At 40.8% G+C, this 20,514-nt stretch overlaps 1 protein-coding gene across 6 annotated transcripts in view; it reads right to left on the reverse strand.

Moving 5' to 3' along the window:
• CALD1 (caldesmon 1) overlaps positions 1-20,514 on the reverse strand; it is a 202,147-nt gene that overhangs the window by 102,049 nt on the left and 79,584 nt on the right. The window contains exon 1 of one of the 6 annotated variants that reach the window (XM_068400506.1): positions 5,155-5,175. The exons of the other annotated variants lie outside the window; for them this stretch is intronic. The gene's annotated coding sequence lies outside the window, so the exon portion shown is untranslated. Of the gene's footprint in view, positions 1-5,154; positions 5,176-20,514 lie in introns of those variants that run through there. 6 annotated transcript variants of the gene reach the window in all.

A 20,514-nucleotide genomic window follows, 5' to 3' on the forward strand; every position in this document is an offset into this window, starting at 1 on the left:
CAGGGTGCTTTTCTGTTGTTCGATGAAGATCAGATGGATGGACATCTTGGGAGGATGTCTAGGTTTTATAAGAGTACAGTGTCTCCTTGCAAAGGACTGAGGTCTATGGTATTCAGATGACTTGCAAGCCAAATCCCTTTTTCAAAAATTAGGAAGGCACTTGGGAAATGGAGGTCAGGTCAACAGTACGACCTTTAGTTAGCAAAGCTATATCAGTGCAAGAAAATGAGTCATCAGCTAGAAGGTCCACTTGAAGAAGTCAGCTATTCAGTGCTGTTCGCTGTCTTTCCCAAAATGATTTGTTATATTTCAGCCTCTGAAAACTACTAGGCAATAACTTCATCAATCTCTCTAAAAACATTTCCTATTTCTGCAAAAAGAGAGCATAAAATCAGAGTTTCTCAGAGTGTTCTTGCCTCTCAGAAGATTCAAAAATTGCTTTCCTTATAGATGAAGGTACTAATTATTTGAAGGGTTTTCTACAAACCATTTTTGGGAGCGTGCACATTTTGATGTTTCTTCTTTTAAAATGAAAATTGTTCACAAGTGAAAACATCCTGGGCCAAAACGTAACATTCCACGAAGTTCCACTCCAGGGCTTGCCTTCAAAGCCAAATGTGAAAATGTCCCTCTGTGTGACCTTCCCAGATGTGCAAAGAAATTTTTTTTTTTTACTCTTTTATTGCATCTTTTTTTTTTTTCCTGTTATGCATTTGTAATAATTTGGTGCCACACCAAAAAAAAGTTTCATTTTTCTGAAAAGAGGAAACTGTCCCTAAGAGACATGTTTCAAATCAAAAGTAATGTTTCGTTCAACCTCAAAAAAAAAAAATTCTTTCGTTTTATTTTAAATATAAAAATTTTTGTTTTCAAAGTGTGATGGAAAGCGTTTTGATATCTCATTTTTTTTTCTCCGAATTCTTTACAGGTATGTTTTTCACCTAGTTCAACCAGAAGTCATCAATACATTTTAAAGAAGTAGAAATATATGTGTCTATATTAGTATACAGAAGTAGATATGTGAAACTATTTGACCAGTTCCATTCCCCTGACATCCACACACATATGCAAATTACTGGAATATGGGCTGCTCTTACACTGTGAAAGGGTGGACCACATATATTATCATTTGGTTGCTTCTACCTCAAAACAAGACCCTCAGCATCTTTTCAACCTTCACACAACTGAAATAATGCTGAAAGAATCTGAAGTGAACTCTCAGTATTCTACCACCAGACTCAGAAGAGGGACCTATGGAAGAATATTAACAAGATTTTTGCCCTTGCTTTTTTTTTTTTTTTTTTTTTTTTAAAATACCTCTCAGAAGCTACTGAAGATAATCCTTGCTCAGGACCTCAGATTTTCCACAGCCTTACATACAACGGTCTTCTCAGTGTCCCTCTCTCTTTTGATTCTGAGACAGAACCTTTAGATAATGGGATGTCTGATGAACCCTGTAGTCTTCCTGAAAACATGCTAAGAAAGACTAAGAGAAGACAGATAAGCAAAGTAACTTACCTACAACATTTATCAGCATTGCCACATCACTCGAATCAGAATCATAGCAAAGTATGAGCCCTGCAAATACCATCTCCCTGCAAAAACTCTCTCCATTTCAAAAGCAGTACCAGTCTGCCTCTGTCTCCTTTTCATGTCTCCACAGAGTGCCTTGATCTTCAGGTGACTATGGTTTGTTGCTAAAATTCGTTGAGTTTTTCATTATCTCACTAAAAAAGTGCTTCCTTCAAGGACAGCCACATTTAATCACTCCTGGTACAAAGCACACACATGTAAATCCCACTCCCCTTTATGTCTCATTCCATGAGAGAGTTTAAAATTTTGTCTTCTTTCAAGCTTTCATCAAGGTGGAAAATCAGAGGAACACAAGGTAATTGTAAATATATGATAAAATATTTTAATAGCAATTAACAGGAATATGCTCTTTCAAAGAAAACAATAAATTGGCTAGGCAGATATACACACAAACACATATCTGTATAATTCCAGTATGGAGAGCACAATTACCTCCTGCTCTGGCTCAGATTTAATACAGTCCTTACCCTATTCCCAGCACTGATTTCAGAGACAACTCAGCATCCAGGGGGCCTTAAAAACAGATGAGCTAGACTGGTAACAATCAAATGAAAATGCAAACTGCTACTCAGGTCTTTAACAAACAATGTCTGTCTTTCAAGACCTGCCAGTCACCTTTCCATTACACTGAATGAGCTCCCAGACTGCAATGTTTATGCCGAGCCTCTGCACCAGCTTCAACCTAGTTGAGCCAAGAAACTTCAAGCCAGAGCATATTCCCTAACACAGCACGGCTGTGTATTGCACAGGGCTCGCCTGGTGACAGCATTGTGCAAGCACGTGCTGTCTTGCTTCCCTCCCAGTACAATGAAGCAATTGCAGATTTCCTCTTGGTGACCTTCAGGCCCAAAGATCCCCAGTGTCATGCCTGTTTCCTTAACATGGGATCACTCACTGCTCCGGTGTTGTGAACGCCCAGGGCAAGCTTCTCTCAGACAACTGATAGGCAGATCGTAAGCTGTGATGGCTGCCCATGCAAGAGAGCATGGATCAGAGCTCTTGCCAGACCCCCTCATCAGTTTAGCCTATTCTTCATTAAAGAATGAGGGCAGAACATAGCTTCATTCACATGAAGGAGAGCAAGGGGATTTGGCCTTTGGTTTCTTTGTAACAAAAGAGATTTTCTGCTAAATTTCCTTTCTTATCTAGCTAAAGACATCTGCATGCACTGTGCACCAGGTACCTCCCCTTCCTTCGCCCAACGAGCCTCTCACGCTGGTGACTGAGGTGGGGTACCAGCACAGACCCATCCTGCACTGTTGTAGGACCCCAGTTCTGTGGGATTCATAGGAAGCACAGAAAAGGGCTAGAGTAGTAAAAAGGACAATACCAGGTTTCTTCATGAAAGAAACCATGACGAGTTCCTAGCCTCTCCCTCTCTCCTTTCCTCCCTCCCTCATTCCGAGCAGTAGGAGGCAGGAACAGTGCAAAGAGAAACAGCTTCAGGATTTCCAGGAGAACTCAAGTAACACAGTGCAGAGCAAGGAGGCCAATGAGATATCATGGCCCAGTGCTAGCATTCGGGGTGAACCCAGCAACTGGGGATACTTCCTCCTTGGTTCTACCTCTGATTTACTTTGTGGCTTTAGGGACTGAGCCTTAGTCAATTTTGTGCCTCTTAGCCCTTATGTTATCTCCACCAATTGCAAATTCTTCTCACTGTGCATTTGCAGAAGACTAAAGCACAACCAGGCCCCGGGTTCAGTCCCAGCCACTAGATGCAACTGTAACATCAGTACTATAAAAGGCATGTTGTACAAATAGAAATGTCTGCTGCAGAGAAGAGCTGAACAAAGGTGATAAAGGGAAATTCTTTCTGAACCTTTCCTACAGAGGGATAGTGAAGGGAAGACTTCCAAGTCCAACTACACAAAGGTTTTCTACGTGCATGCAGATGGACCTCTGACTTCTGATCTGTCCTCATTGCAGGATCAGGTGGTAACACAAGATCTAGTTATTCTGTCATTACCCTCGTTCTTTTTTTTTTCTGATACTCCCACAAAAAGGATCAAATGTCTCATTAAAGCTTGGTATAAACTGAGACTGCAAGCAGCTTTGTGAGTTGTACCCCATACATCCAAATATCCCATATTCCCATCTGTCTCCATGTCAGTTGTCCCAAAGCCCTGGTGTGGAACTTTCAAATGTTGGTAAAGGGCTGGTCAGTGAGAAGCACGAAGAATATTTTGCTTCAGCTGGCTACATGCCATGACATCTACTGTATCCCATTTTTTCTTCATCCTCCACCTCAGAAGTGAAAACAGAACCTCTTCATTGCCCCTTTTGCAGCTGAGAACAACTCAGCAAGCAGCAAGCAACACTCATTGCCCAAGTGTTACTTGTTTAATCTGGCACCCATGAAATGCAGGTATGGCAAGCATTCTACAGCAATATCTGGGAAAATTAAGAGTTCCTTAATCTATCTTCAGTCAAAACAAATAAATCTGTTTTCTATGAAAATCCGTCAGAAAACATTTGGAAATTATTTTCCCTGCTCCCCTTTCAATTTTGCATTAGAAGCATTCAGTGCCACTCAGATCTTTCAGAAACAGGCACAACTTCATTGAAGTCAAAAGATGGAGTTAAACAGATTGATTTGTCCTTTGTCACACCTCATGCATGATCTTTCTTTAATCTGAGATGTTGGATATTGCTGGCAATTGTATATTACCAATACTAAAGAGCTTATGTTTAAATAGGCTCTTCTTTCCTCCATAAATTTGGTTTTAATATTGCTTTCATGTAAAACCACATCTGCAATTGTTACTGTAAACTTCGCCAAGTATTCATGTTGACTGCAGATAATGAACTCTTGCACATATATATACACACATACGTACTCACATCAAGCAGCTTTATTCCCTCCCAAACAGAATAGCTCATTTAGCAAAATAAACATATTAGGTCATGTGAACACACAGGTTTATTCCAATTTAGCCTGTGCCTTGTTTTGGCTGACCATGCTTAGGACATCCAAGGAAAATTCAACAATTGCAAACCAACCAAATGCAGTTCTTACTTAGCATCAGAAAATCAAACTTGAGAGGTTTCTCAAAGTCCCAATTTCTGTTCTCAGAACATTTAACTTCCTACTACATGTGTATGTCCAAACCACTGACACTATGAGAAGGATGCAGAGAATTACCTAGAATTTCAACAAGTCAAAAAACCCTTCTGTTAAAATCTCTGCTTGTGGCATAAGGTACAATTTCCATCTCGTCTTTCACAGGAGTAAAAAAAAGCTTATGTACATTGGTAGGGCATTTTTAAACCTGATTAACACATTAGTTAACATCTCTGTGGCATCCTGAGCAAAACTACATAGTGATTATGCAGAATAGATCCCCAGCTGGTGCTCTGCAGAGTTCACTCCTTGGGTCTTCAAATAAAAGATCCATGGCTTTAAATACCTGCTTAGGTCCATCTCTCATATCCATGATCTAATTCAGCATTGGGGAAGGAACATTACAGAGCTGCACCATCCCAGAGGTGTTAGCAAACATCTAGCATGGTGCTGCTAACACTGCAATACACTTCTAAGCATGCAGCAGTAGGACCTACCATCTCAGAGCCAGTCAGTTGCAATGGAAAGTCCCCATTTGTCTTTATTCCCTTGGGCAGGCTGAGTGCAGGTATGCCATTTCCACTCCTCCCACTTCCTTCCTCATGTTTCTCCTACTGCACATTGACATAAGGGCCAGGCAGAGCTTTCTCTTGACATTTGGATTTGCATATACTGGTCCCACCCCTGATCTCAGTGACATTTGTCTATCACTTCCCATTAGCAGACAAAGCAAGAAATAAAACATAGCTGGAAGCTGCTGGCACAGCCACTGGTTCTCATGTTAGAAGGATTGACCCTTGACTCTCCCCTTCAAGTGTCCTCTGAAGTATTTCAAATATGTTGTCCCCAAAGATCAGAAGATACTGAAATATTATTCATATGCAGACTAGAGTTGAAATCCTGGTCCTGTTGGAATCTCTGGCAGACTTCCCAGAGACTTCCATCAGGACTGGATTCCACCCTCACAGGCCAAGTTGATCTAATATATGCTACAAAAGATCAGTGAGTTTACCCTGCGTGTCAGAAACTGGAGTGATCTCAGATTATGCCAATATAGGCTATTTTGTCCTCTCATACCTTCGTGCACACACACATAAAGGCAGAATTTCTTTTACTTTTGCAATGCTTACTTGTGGGATACAAATTGGTTTTACTCATTATCACTGAGGAAATACTTACCCTTTGCTGCAGATACAAAGGGCAGCTGAAAATTGCATTCCCAGTTACTACTGTTTAATCATAAGTGATGATATCCCAGGTAGTGACAATGAGGCCCCCATCTCAAAGGACAAAACACACTGAAATTTAAGGGATTTTATAGTCCACAAAATAGTTTGTAAAAGTGCTAGTCCCAAAATGAGCTCTGACTTGCATTCACTTGTTTTCTGCATTCAAACGCTGGGAAGCAGGCTCATGGGATATCATTCACTAGTTATCCTTGTCTTTTATCTGCTTCTACCAGTAAAGATCTTCAGCTTCATCACGTTAATCTAATCACAAGAATGCCCACATCATGCATTTAGCACTTCTGTACGCTTTGTCACAAATCTGCGGCCTGACTGTTGAAACTTGAGGCAATGCCCCAGCTGTTGGCCAGCTTCATCTCTCGCTGAAATCTCTAAGAGCAGAAAACCAGTGCCCATGCCAACACTTTCCAGTCAGGAACTTGGTGTTTCTTAATAATAGGAAAGAACAGACAAACATCACTAAGAAACGTTAGGTCCAGCTCAGATGACCAAGCCATATTGAAGAGGAGAATGCATTTCCTCTTGCCCTATAAATGGCAATGTCAATTCTCCCATTGATTTCTATTAGAAAAATATCAGAGCATGGGAAAGAATATCACACAGGCAGAAGCAGCTGCCACAACTATAGAAAAGCCAGTCTTCAGTTTCTGGCCTACACAAATAAAACTGCCACATTATAGCCATTCAATTTGTGCCTTTAAAGGCACAGGGAAAAGGAAAAAATACTTATTCTTGTCAATTCTCTCTCATCTGACTTCACATCCTCTGGAGAGGGAGCCTCGTGCTGGCTCAGCTGGCAGACATCACAGATGCACCGTGTGTCCTGATCCTGACAGCCGCCTCCTCTCTGAGGGAAACAACATAGCTGAAAGTGTGCTCAGTGGAGCGTGCATCAGGACAGACATGTAGTGCCACAAGTGTCAGCTGGGACAGCAATCACCTCGGAGAGGGGCAGAGCCTGACCCTGCACTGGAGCTAGCTGCAGTGGAGGTGCAGCTGGGGACAGAAATGCCTGCAGGAGCTGATGACCATGCACCGAGTGCTAATCACTGTGATGCTGTTAGTCCCTTCTTGATGTGCAAAGCCACAACAAGCCCGCATGGTGAGGTACCACCACAGTGGTGTGAAGCAGGACAAGCCACAGGAGCAGAAAGCATGCTGGGGGCTCTTGCCTTGTGGAGTTAGTTACCCAATGATGCAGGCAGGAGCGACACAAGACGGGGCAGTCTGGTGTCCATCATGACAAGGAAAGGCTCACACTGGGAGCAGCAGTCACAGCTCTGGCAGCAGGCAGAGGGTCTGGGCTAGGAGCAGGGCAGGCGTCGGCCAGGGAAGATGTTGCTCTGTCCAAGCACAGGAGCATTTCTTCTGCACCAGAACTGTCAAGGAAGCCAGCAGTAGCGGTGCAGCTCTCCATACTTGCATCTCCACTAAAGAGAAGGGTTTTCCCCCTCAAGACAAGGAGCTGATCAGGGCCAGCAACTAGTAAGGACAGGAAGTATCTACCTCTCTGCCTCCTGTTACTCTACTCCCATCCCTCTCATCTGGTGCTCCCCTCTTGTTCTACCCTTCCACCACCTCTGTTGACCTTCATGCTCACATGCAATATTTCAACAATAGGTTGTTTGAACTTATTTGTGTCCAAGTAGGTTTTATGAATGTTTTAGCACTCTCTTCACACTCTTTCTCTGCATCTCTCAGTTCCTGAATTAAAAAGTTAAGGTAATGCTGTTAAAAATAATAAAATGTTCAAGCAAGTCTAAGGTAAGGTTCCAACAGCAACATTCACTCAGCCAGACTTAAAACTCCACACGTTTTCTGGAACGCATTTCAAAATACAAAATCATGATATATTAAGCTACATAGTCAGTCATAAAAAAGGAATAGAAAATAATATGAAGATACAATACAGCCAGTTTACTGTGGCCTTGTTTTTGTATTTTCAACTCTCTCTCTTTTCCTGTTAAAACATGCAGCCCTAGGATCCAGCTCTGCCTAGTGCTGAGCATCATAAACTCCAGTGAGATTGGAGGCATCTCTGTTGCTTGCTCTCTTGAACCAGCAATAAGCAACAATGCCAAGTTTTAGTCATCTTCCCTACATTTTCAAAGAAAAAAGAAATACTACAAAAAAAAACACCCCTAAGGTTCTTTGGTTCGCTGATCTTACTAGTTGTGCCCTAAGAGACACTAAGTATCTTGAATCCAACCAGTTCCTCAGAAGAAATGAATAAGTTTTTAAGGTCTTGCCTGTTGCTCTTGAACTTTAATTAATTCATCTTCCATCCTGGTACCTGTACACTTGCTTTGGACAGACACAATGCATGTCACCGTGATAAATACATTGCAACTGAAAGTCCAGTTACTCAACTGCAGACCATCATGGAAATCTGTGGAATTCCACCAGGAATGGATCCAGCTGCAGAAATTTCTACTGGGTTTTTCCAGCACACACTTTTAAAGTCATCTTTATAAATGAAACACAGATTGTTTCCTGCCAGGTAGCTATATCAATTTATCCCTAACGAGGAGCAATCCTGCATCATTTTGGTTGAAAACTGAAGCATGGGGTCAGTGCTAGCTTTAAAGAGTTAAAGCACAGCAGCAAAAATGCAAAGCCTTTTGAAAGGACAACTCAAACAGGTTACCGCAAAATAGGTGCCCCTCAAACCATTTGCCATATTTGAAGTTTACATCATAGACCCTACTTTATGCCGAGTTTAGCTGAAAGCAAGGAAACACTAACACAACAATGTCACCAAAACAGAAGACCCAAGAGCAGTGATACTTTGTTACAACAAAAATCTATAGGCAAGATGACACACTCACATGCTGTGCATGAGCCAGCACAAAACCTGACACAGCAGGATTATGATATTGCCAGCTCCCATCAGGAGACTCACACAGAGAAGCTGTTTAATAATCTTGACAACAATCTGAGTGCTACCTAGACATTCAGGCACAAACATTTATTGCCAGCAAATACCACGACAGCAATGCATTAGTACACCAGTAATGTTGTATGTGACTGTGCAATGCTTCACCTTGCAGGGGAACAGCATCGCCAAAGCTTTCAACAGAGCCTGGCTCAGGGGCAATTCAACAAGACAGGTGTGGCTGTACAGAATCCTGTGCACCTAATACTGAGAGCACACAGACATACACACTTACTTTATATTAATCGGACAAAGGAAAGTTACACTTGAGCACTGTATCAAGCCAATAAATTTTACAGTTGTTTAATTTTTTTAGGAACAGTGCCTCAGACAATGTCTGTGTGGTCCAGAAAAGAAAATGTTTAATTTTCCTTCAAAAAATAAATCGAAAAAAAAAAAATCTCTGTACTGCGCATTGTCTGCTACCTTTCCTTAAGTCCTCTTCCCTAAGGATCCAAAACCTCTATGGGGTCTCCTCCAGCCTCCCTGCTTGCAGCGTTAGCTCCACCCAGCTCAGAAGGAGACACAGAGAATGCATGGCTGGTCACAGTCTTAAGTTCTCGGCACTGGAGGCACATTTTTCACAGTCAACCCACAGAGCAGCATTGTATGTGTACAAAGTGTTGGCCAAAAGCAGAAATACAAAGGTGGAAGAGGAGGGAAGGAAGAACAACTTCCAATCTGTTTGTAAATGCTCTACAAATAGGAAAGCAGCCTCTGTTTACTAAGCAAGTTGTTTTTCGTAACTCAGTCACCTCATCTTTACTTATGGACTAGCTGGAAAAAAACCTTGTTGAACTCAGCCTTCAAATCTTATGCCTTCTTCAAAATGACGAAAGCAGAAATAATTGCACTTATGACTGGCATGTATGCACTGAGGTCTCCTGATGGTGAATGCTTCACAACTCACCAGATCTGATCACCCTACAGGAGTGGACTACAACTAGAGAGACAACCTGTGCAAGGATACCCTATTACATATGTGGAAAAAAAGCACTAGGAAGGCAAGGGAACAGAGGTAAGAATGGGAAAAGTCTGAAAAAAAATAGACTCTGGAAAAGATGCACAGAGAAGGATCAAACTAAAATCCCAGATCATAATGCTTGCAAACTTGGAGGATTTTTAAAATCCATACCCCATATAAAAATCCTGAAAATAGCTTGCACCCTTAAGGTGAACAAAGAAAATAAAAGCAGATCTGAAATTCATGAACAAACATGAGTAAACTAGCCAGATTTTTCAGTGCTTACCTGCACCAAATCAAACCTTTACAACTTGTAAATACTGACAAGTGTCACTTCAGATATATTAAAGGATTCCCTAAATATAAAAGACAGGTTGGTCTGCAGTTAAATCTTTTCTCCTTTGCTTTTCCAATGCTGAAAGTAATTGAAAACAGAAGACGTGCTTCTTGATCTAGCCTAACTTTTTAGGAACAGAAAGTATAAAAGTTAGTTATATAGCTGACACTGCACTTCCAAGTTTGCACTCGGTTGCACCCATATACCTTCACACAAAACCAGGTAAAAACCAAAAGCATGAACCGTTACAGTCATATAAAATACATGTGCAATATACCCTAGAGTACCTATTAAGTGGTACCACTTGCAAGACACCTCAAATAAAAAAAAACACATAAAGATGGCACCAGTTCTTCTGCTGGCCAAGGAGCGTTGGAGAAGAGAAACTCATTATGTACTTCTTTCAAACAAAATGGTGTCACAAATGACATTAGAAAAACTCTGCCCAAAGCAAAGTGTTGTATAGGGAATATATGTGATTGCAAAGTCTGAAGAACGTGCGCATACTTCAGAGAGGGCACGCTGTTGTGAACAGATCTGAATTTTTACTATCTTTGCTACTGCTTTAAGTCCATATTATTTTGGTATTTACATTAAAAAGGATGCAGAAATATCTTTGGAGATGACTAAGCAGTTTCTTGATTTCTATTAAGTACCAAAAAGCAGTCCTGCCAATTTATTAATATTCAAGTTTCTACAACTTAATATGAACTAGGTTCCAAGAACTACATAGGTCTCCTTAAAGTATGCGTAGCAAGAAGTCAACGCTGTGCCAGCTGGCAGATTAAACAAGCCATTAAAGTAGGCTCCTACTGAATTTAAAGGACTGTTTTTCATCTTTTCCCTCTCTACTCCTCTACATCCAGATGTATTATTTAGGGAATATTTTCCAGTCCCAGTAAGAAAAGTGAAAGAAATGCCCTTGGCATTTAATGAGTTTTCCCTCCGATGTGGTCTCCTGCTGCACTTGGAATTTATTCCATTACTGTATGGCTTGCAATGGTCCCAAAATACTTCTGACTACATGAGAAGACGGGGAAAGTGTGTTTGGAGTAGGTATGGTTCTTGATTCAAAAGCAGGGACAGCCTGGGGTGATTGATCTCAGTGGATGATTTCATTCCGGCCATCATTATCTCGGCATGCCACCTCACAACCCATGCCCTGCAGCCCCTTGTGCGGGAGACCAGCACCATTACCTGCACGTTATGGTTGAGAAAAGCGGAGCACACCAGGATTAAGGACAAGACCAACACCAGCCTGGAGCGGCTGACAGAGAAGCTCATTTCTTTGCAGCCCCTGCAGGACTTCAGTGATGACAAAAAAAAACAAAACTGTGGTAAAACCCTGTGCCATCAGAGAACAGAAGCCTTCGGCATATCATTTTTCCTTCAGATGTTCAAATGTTCATTTGAACTTTGTTAAAGCTATCTGAACTTCATGACCTAGCAGTATTCAAAGGAAGAATGAGTCTAGAATAAACTCTGGTATTAAAACACCCCTGGTGTCATCTATAACAGCGTAACAGTTACAGAACAGCATTTCAGATAAAAATGCCTCCTATAACAGATAAAACCTCCAAAAGATCAGAGTTGTATCTGCTCTCTGTGGCCATTTCAGACTGACTGGAACTACAGGCAGCTGAAGGAGGAGCACTGGCTTTTGAAACGCCTGGAAAACAATTTTATAAAAATTCAAATAGAAAAAAATACCACCTAGGCCTCCCTCAGTATTCCAGTTCCTGAGTAGTAAAATGAGTTCAGTCCCATAAACTGGCTACAGAACTAGAAAACAAGAAGGCCTTAAAACCAAGTATAGGAACACAGCCAGAGGCTGAGATAGCCAGCTCTGGAGCTTGACCATGACTCAGAGCAACTCCTTCCCCAGGAGCCTGAAGCCCCTCCAGACTCCCACTCAGGCCCTGTCTGGTCCCACAGGGCAAGCAGGCCCTTTACTCCCAGGCAGACCCAGCAACCATCTTGGCCCATGACAACGACTTCAGAATTTGGCTCAGAGTGTGACTTGCCCAAACTGTTCTGGGGGTCACAAATGTTCCCTGTCCCCTTCTTAAGGGGCTGTTTAATTCTTAGCTGTATAAAGCTAAAGTGCAAAAACTGTATTTTGCATGTATTCTTTGTTTCTAATACCCAGTATCCGTAAGGGGACTCCCTTGCTTGGCTAGCAGTCGGGATTCATTAGACTTTTTATGATGATTCTTTCTGTTGTGCAGATATATGATGAATCTCAGATGTTTAAATAGCATATAACAGTGCTCCATTGACCTTGCTGAGTACAGTTGGAGGGAAAGAAAGGTAATTTTCCTCAAAGAAATGTTAAAAATGTGTCTCCACTATAGCACAGATGCAGAGGATAAAGAAACTCCAGAGGGATTAAAATATTTTAGATTAATTTGGAAGAAGGCCACATTGTGTAAAGCCTGGTTAGTTTGGGCCTTTCCAATTCCACAGCATATAAACAAACCCATTTAAACTGCATTTGTTAGAAGGAATGTTTTAAAAAAAAAAAATCCCCCGAAGTAGTTGTAACTCAAATGACCTCCAGTTCTGTATTCTCTTCTTACTGCCTAAAGAACAAACATATGTACAATATATTCTAGCCAGAGCTTGTGCAGTAGTTGCATGGTTCATACTGCTTGAAAATTAAGTCATTTAAGTAAAGGGATTCTGGCTCCCTCAAACAAGGTTTTAAAACTGAAGCAAGGTTAGATGTGGTTGGTTTTGGAGCTGGTTTCCATACTTTGAACAAGATCATTGCTTATAGATCTTCGCTTTGCCTTAGGTGGACGGAAGTAAACAAAGAAAGAAAATTGAAAGGAAGAGATGGAAAGAAAGAAAAAGAGGGAAAAAGAAAAGAACCCGTATAATCAACACAACTATATAAAGACTAACCTAATGTTCAGTGTGCCAGTGTCTGACAGAAGCGAGTCCTTAATATTTATTCATTTTAAAGGTCAAATTTTGCCCCTTTTACTCACACAGAATAGAGTTTTTGCCTGCAGTCTTCCAAAGAGACAAGTCACAGAGTGTGGTACTAAATAACCATAAAAAGTAAACAGTTGCTGACCCTTATGAGTTAATTAAGTTGAGACGCAAAGGAATATGAGGGTAGCAGTGAGCCAGCCAGAGGGGTAACAGCATGAAACACGCAGTGAGTCATTTTGCATGATTAGCATCTACAAAACAGCGGGCACTTAAAGTAAAGGGACTTTGCTTATAATAAACCATAAATCCCAGAGCAACTCAACATGAGGACTACCCTCCTATCTGCCACGTGGATGAAGAGAGTTCTCTCCAGCAGTCCCAGGCCTCCCTGAGTTCTTGAAATGGTACCCAGGTACCTGACCGTAACCCAATCACTGTGCAAATTCCTCTCCCCTCAGAGGACATGAAGCATCTGGTCCAGCTGAGGGTAATACATTGTCTGCTCTCTCCCAAATACCCAAAGGAGCCAACGCCATTTCACCACTGAATGTAACCGTCTTGGAGAGGAATATGGCAACTTGACTGACGTTCAGAACAATACAACTCAACAGTTTAGAATACAAAATGAGGAAAAATGTAATTTTCATTACAAGTAATGTACTTTTAGAGAATAAAAAGATTAATTTAAATTCTGGGATTTGAGGGCTAGCATCCCTTCTCTTATTGAAGTTATTATGAGATGTTCTGAATATGATATTGCAAGAGGCTATGATGGTTCTGAGATCATGGCTGTAAAATTCAACTGTGATGATGGCTTCTGCAGCTATCATACATTTGATAGCCCATCATTTCCTTCCTACAATGCTGAGGTTTAAGTTTTCCATGTGATCTTTTTCCTCTTGATGGTTACTGCACATTAGTGATAAACATGTTCTCCAGCACCTCCTGCACATTTTTACTTTGATTGGATCTATAACCAGCCCTGTGCACCCATATTCAGCCTGGTTGCATGAATGGAAGGGATATATCAAGCTCTCTTTGGAGATACTCCAGGTTTGCAGGGATATAACCATAACCATAAAGGTAGCCAAGGGGATTTTTACATCATCAAAAAAATCAATTCAGAATGTAGAACTTCTTGTGGTTGGATTTTGTTCATCGAATGTCATGTATGGACCTTTGTTTGTTGACATACCACTCTACACATTCATGAAAACAAGATGTTCTCTAGTCACTTAGACTATCATGGTAAAACATTTTAGGTAAATACTTACACATAATTTCAGAAACAGATGCTAGATAGTAAAATTGCATATTTGCAATAGAAATGGCCAAGACCTATTTATTAGTGCTTGGAATTTTCTATTTTGTGCTTCATATTATCACCAGCAATATATGAAAGACACAACAGCTATTACATCCTAAACTCTCCTTTTGAAAAGTATTTATTTTTTAAATTTACTCCAAGAAGTTTATGAGCAGAAGTTAGTAATTTTCAATACTCTTAACTCTGCCCTTTTACTCATATTCCTGCTACAATTCTACATCCACATATTTTTTCTTGCTTACATCTTCAGTAGGATTTCAGTTTGTCTGCTCTACCATCTCACATAGTGGCTTATATAGAGGCTTCGCTACTGCATTTAGAAAGACACGCAGGACTCATGTGATAACCTCTGCCATGGCCAAAATATCATCAAGTTGTTCTAACTTCCATCTGTCTGAAGTAGAAGTTATGCTCTGCAGAGAAGTTCCCCACCTTCACCTTAGCAGTGGCATCCTTCCTTTGTGGAGTACCACTTAAAATTTGGGAGGAGCAATGCCCTTCACACTGCTCATAGTCCTAAAGTTACTGCATGACCCCTTAAAAAAAAAAAAATCCTGTTCTGAAATGTACCTCTTTTGAGATGCTTTCTTTTTCATTTTAGCACCAGCACTGATAACCATTAATCTAAGAAATTTTATAAGATATTCAGCCTAAATTTTGCTTATTTCAGTTGTTCCAGCCTAAATGTTGTTCCTTGTAGTACTCTAGTTAGACACTAGTATACTGGTAACAAAACTCCATTTGTAATACAGCCCCTTTCCTGATTCATTCAAATGGAGTATGTCTGTTATCTGTAGTAATAAATTTTAAAATCTTACTGGCTCTTAGTCAAGTGGCAGAAGTAAGATTAATTTGATTGCTTAATAAGTCACATTGTTTCAGTTCAGGTACACACTACAGCCAACTTCAGGTTGCCTGAGGTAGTTGGGGGATACGCTAAGGTCATACAGATAAACAGCAGGGAAGCAGATGTACAGAGATATAAAGTCACCCAAATAGCTTTGCTCAGAGCCATTGCAGTTTACAAGTAGGCTTTATGAGCTCTGGTAACAAGGGAACCCCCGGTTGCCTCCACGCAAAGCTCCTCAGGTGCGTCAACTCTGCGTTTCCATCCCCTAGTCTCCTGGCATCCTCCTCGCTCAGATGCTGGACACAGTATGGAAGCTGTGCACAGCAACCTAGTACCAGAAATGAGTCAAGACCCACGATGTGACTGCAGAGAGCTGGCTCTGGTGTCCCTGCATCTGTGTCAGGACTAATCTGCTGCCTCAATATACTATACTCAGTTAACGCTGATTGTTAGTTTGTTAAAGACTACGTAGACTTAGTTTGTATGGAATAAAAACTTCTGAAAATTCTGGTAAGAAAAAAATAACTGGAGGGAATCAATTAATAAAAATAATTAATGAAATTAAATTTTACTTTGAGATTTGTGACTTCTTTTTTGCAGACTTTTCTCAGGATTTGCTGTTCAGTATTTTCTTTGTACTTGTAAGGAAAATGGTGCTTAGATTATCCTCAGTTTTAACACAAGGCAAAAACATGACAGAGATTTGTCTTTCAGTGATAAAACTAGTGAAAATAGAACACTTATGATAACCCTGTCTTTGAAAAAACATCAGTAAAAAGCCCCCTGAGCTCTATGAACATGTTGCAGACTGCACATGTCACATAAACTAAGGACTATGATTTTTTGCCTGAGGCTCCCACATTTAACAAAGGGAAACACTGCTTTCAACAAAAGATGCTATTCTAGTTATGTGCCCTTTTACCCTGCAGAGAAACAGCTGGTATCATAAAGTCACAGCTAATTTGTATCATGTCTGCACTAACAGTCAGATTCAGTTTGTATCAAACTTTCAAAGTTGGACTTAATACCAGTTGATGGATGACAGCTTTTCTTGCCTCCCCCCCTTCTCAAAACATATTTAAACATTGCCTTCCACATTAAAAAAAAAGAAGTTTCACATAACCAGAGTATATCAAAATGTTTAAAACTAGTAAATTTAAAAAAAAATCCTAAAGGTTGAGAAAATTACACCAGCACTTCTGAAGTTCTGCGACAAATAAATAGTGCTTTAAGACAGACATGTGGGTACCAAGTGTAATGGAAAATAATTTTCTCTTAAAAAATAAAAATACCCAAAACCTCACTTGCCTCAGGTAATCTCTTGCAGTTTGGGGTATCTGTTCTCCTAAAAACATTTCAGTCTGCCTGCAGAGACTTTAAGGGCTTTTTCAAGGTCAGCACTCAACAATTTAGGGAAGGCCAATTTCACTTTTTTTTTTTTAAGGGACCTGTTTCTCATTTATGCTATTAAATGTCATCTAGTCTCATTTTAAGATCCCTGAAGCAGAATGCCTGAACTGTGCAAAAGGACTTTAGTGAAAGTGAGAGTCAGGCCAAAGACTGAACAGCTCCAAACCCACAGTGCTCCTGTGAGAAAGAGCTGCAAAGATCAGGCTCTTCTTAGGAAACAGGCATGGGGGAACTTCCAGAGTTTGTGAGTTCAAGCTCAGTTCAGATAAACATCTAACAGTGCTGGTGCCCTTCTGAGGCCACCCTCTGCAGCACCTGAGTCTACAACATTAGCTGGAGACAAGATATTCTTTTGAGATTTCAGCTACTTCCCGCTTCTGGATAATCTAGAAGTATTTGACCAAGGCACTCTCATCCCACGATCTGAAAGCATCGCTGAAATGTACACAACGAAAAATCTCACATCATCCTGGAAAGTAGAGAACTTTTTTAAGTGCTGCACAGTATAATGATTATCAGGTTCTGAACAATTGGCCACATGTATCAGAAAGAGACAGTCTGCTTCATAAACTTAAGTACTCCACGTGAATAGCGTCCCTGGGAAGTTCAAAGCAGCTGTATCAGTAATGTAGTGATGGGCGAGCTTATGGTGACGGAGCTGAGTAAGAGCAGTTGTCAATGAAGACTGAAGAATCCCAGCTCCCAGCCTATCTTCCCCTCAGTGCATGCATTTCCTGCCTTAGAAGGTTAATATTGCACAGAAGACAGTAAGATATAGCTTCTGCTGTGCCTAAGCTGGGCTTGGCACTGCTCTCTGATGGACTCCTTGCCAGCGAACAGAGCCAAAACGCAGCATGCTCCTGCCACATCCTCTCCAGCGAGCTATATCTGCTCTCTGCCTACTGGGAAGATGCTGATAATCAACTCCACTCCCTTCACTCCAAGCACAGCAGTGATTCTGCCCCTACATATGATCCTTGTGCTTGTTCAGACTTTTTTTTTAATGTTCTTAAACCTCTGTCTGGCAAGGCATGGTTTATTAGAAGCAGATTTCTCTTCAGCTACTCAGTGTGTCAGTTTTACAGTTCCTAGGTGGTGTAATTCCTGGAAAATAAAAAATGTTCTTCATCCAAAATTTTGGATGAGTCACAGCAGGTTTACTTGTTTTGGTTCACCCTTAAATGAAGCATAATTTTCTGTATCTAAATGATGCTCTGGTTTTCTTTGTTTCAGCTGCCTGTTAGCTCCAATTTTCTTACCAGCAATAAGACTTTTCTAGCAAATGATGCCCACCAGTTGGGCTCGGCAGCCAAAAGCAGACATCACTTTTTCATGGGACTTTGAATTGCATCAGGAAGAACAACACTACTACTTCCCAAGCTTGATCCCCTGGTATTAAACTAAACAAAACTCCAGTTGTCTTTAACACCTCTTCAGCAATGCAATGCAACACAAAAACCGCCAGGTTCTCATCTCTCTCAAAAAAGCTTTTACCAAAAAGTGCCCCAGCTGCAGGTAGAGGTCACCTGAAGTCCCAGAAGCTACAGGAAAACTCGGGCAAGATTGGGTGCTGCACCTCCTCTTACAAGCAGCAGAGAGGACAGATGGGAGGAGGAAGACCCTAAGTTCATCTCAGTTTAATTCATCACAATAAAATCATAGAAAAATATCTTCAGAGACTCTACAGAAATGCTTTCAGTCTTGAATATTTAAGAGAAAAGCTGACCAAAACCTTTCTTACACAATGTTTCCTAATGGCAAACATCTTGACTTTTTAACAAAATGTACATTTCCAAGGAAGATAAAAAAACAATCATCACTAGCCAGTGACTTTGAACCTTAACCTTACAGGGTATCACTTATTTTTGAAAGTAATTTATATAAGCAAGTCTCAGATTGTCTTCCAAAGTCAGATTTGGCTGTATTCAAGAACTAACAGAAGAGTTACAGGACTGTCATGATAATACTAAACTATATTACTGCTTTTTATACTCAGATAGAGAGATGTGTCTTGTTTCCAGTACTTTACTGAGATAATGATTGTTTTTTCCTTTCCAAATGAGTCTATTGATCCACACCATTTGCTTTAATGATTTTCTAAAGGCAACTAATGGCCTTTTTCATAGTTTTTTCATTCATATCCCCTAAAGACCATCCTCCTATTTGGTCAGCTTTACAATGTGAAAGAGGAGGTTAAGTGTGGAAAGTATTATCAGATTTTGCCTTTCCTTCTTTGTGACAGAATTCTTCCACCACTTCGAGAAGTGCTGTGCTAGCACCATGGGGACTTCAGCATGAGACAGATTACACTCCCCCTGTATCCTACGCTTGGAGTAGATGAATGAGTCCCTGAAGGACAGATTTTCAGATGCAATTTGTGCATCAAAATAAAGCACCAGCACCGGCTCAGAAATACACTGAAGCACAGTCTCAATTTTGAAGGGCTGAAGTGCTTTCTTTCAACACCACAGTCTGCATGCTCAAACATGTCTACAAATACAACTCCAGCTGCTGAGCTGTCAGAAAAACTCTGGAGGGCAGTCACTGCTCTCTTTGCATATCCTATCCTAAACACAGGGAGAGAGCACTTGCATTTCTGATCCCATTTGCTTTTGGACAGGATGGTCTCCCTCTCATTGGGTCAAATTTTTAAGGAATTTAGTTACCTTATAAATGCACCACCCAAGGAAGCACATGGGTACTTAAATTCAGTGATCTCACTAGAAGAAATGTTTCCTGGGAAATTTTAGAACATTTAGGCTGGTTTTAAATCAGAAAGAAATCCGAATTTTGGAATATCAACATTTCCTACAAACAGGAAATCCCAGATTGTATCTAGCTTGTCTTAAATACTCCCCCCACAGAGGCTCGAAAGTAATGCAGAACTCCAAAACGGCAACCAGGGCAGAGAACAGCCTGCAAAAATTATCAGCCCATTCAGCACTTGTACAAACCTTCTCAGAAATGTAGGCAAAGTTAAATTTGCTTCCCTAAGGATGATGACAAAAACACCTAAAATGGGCCCAGACCTAGCATTCCTGATGGGGTGGGGGCAAGGCTGCTGGAGATGAAAGGCAATGCAACCAGTATTCAGCCTGCTGCCATGTCTCTCTCCTCCTCCACTCTGCTCTTGCCAAAAAGAGGGGGAATGGAACAGAGGTACAGAGCAGGTCCAAGCACACAGGGAACATGGTCACTCATCAGTGAGAATAAGCAGCTCACTGTACCCTGAATTAACTGAAGATGATGATATCTAAGGGAGTTGCCTTGACCTTGGTGCAATATTTCTGACCCCATCAGTCTGCTGTCGTAGGCATGGCTTAAACTTAGAGTCAGTCCTCAGTTTGTCTCCAGTCTGGAAATTCCATATATTGAGGGGCTGAAGTTTACACATATTATAAACACTTCCTTTAAATGGTTTGTGAGCCCTCACTTGTTCTGGCAGTAAAAGAATAAGCTTTGTAAAAAATGTCTAAGTCTTACACATTGTAAATAGTCAGTAAATACAGTTACTTGGACTCTCACAGACTCCTCGGGGTCTGCTTGCTCTAAAAAGATGACACAACAGGACAGTAACACATCAGCACATGATCTTAACACAAGTAAATATGATTTAAGACTACCGTTGCAAGCAAAAACTTGCTGAAATCCAGCAGAGAAATAAATGTAGCTATTGAAAGAATGGCCATATTCCCACAAATTTATTACTGTAAAATTCAAAGATTTTTATTTGAAGATAAAATCCTTTAAACTACTATCAGTTCTGAAGAAAGTAATCTCTGATGACAGTGGTTCCAGGGGAATAGGAATCAAAGGTCTGACTGCAGGGCTGTCCACTGATTTTCAG

Source organism: Nyctibius grandis, chromosome 5, assembly GCF_013368605.1.
Source record: "Nyctibius grandis isolate bNycGra1 chromosome 5, bNycGra1.pri, whole genome shotgun sequence".
Lineage (NCBI taxonomy): Eukaryota > Metazoa > Chordata > Aves > Nyctibiiformes > Nyctibiidae > Nyctibius > Nyctibius grandis.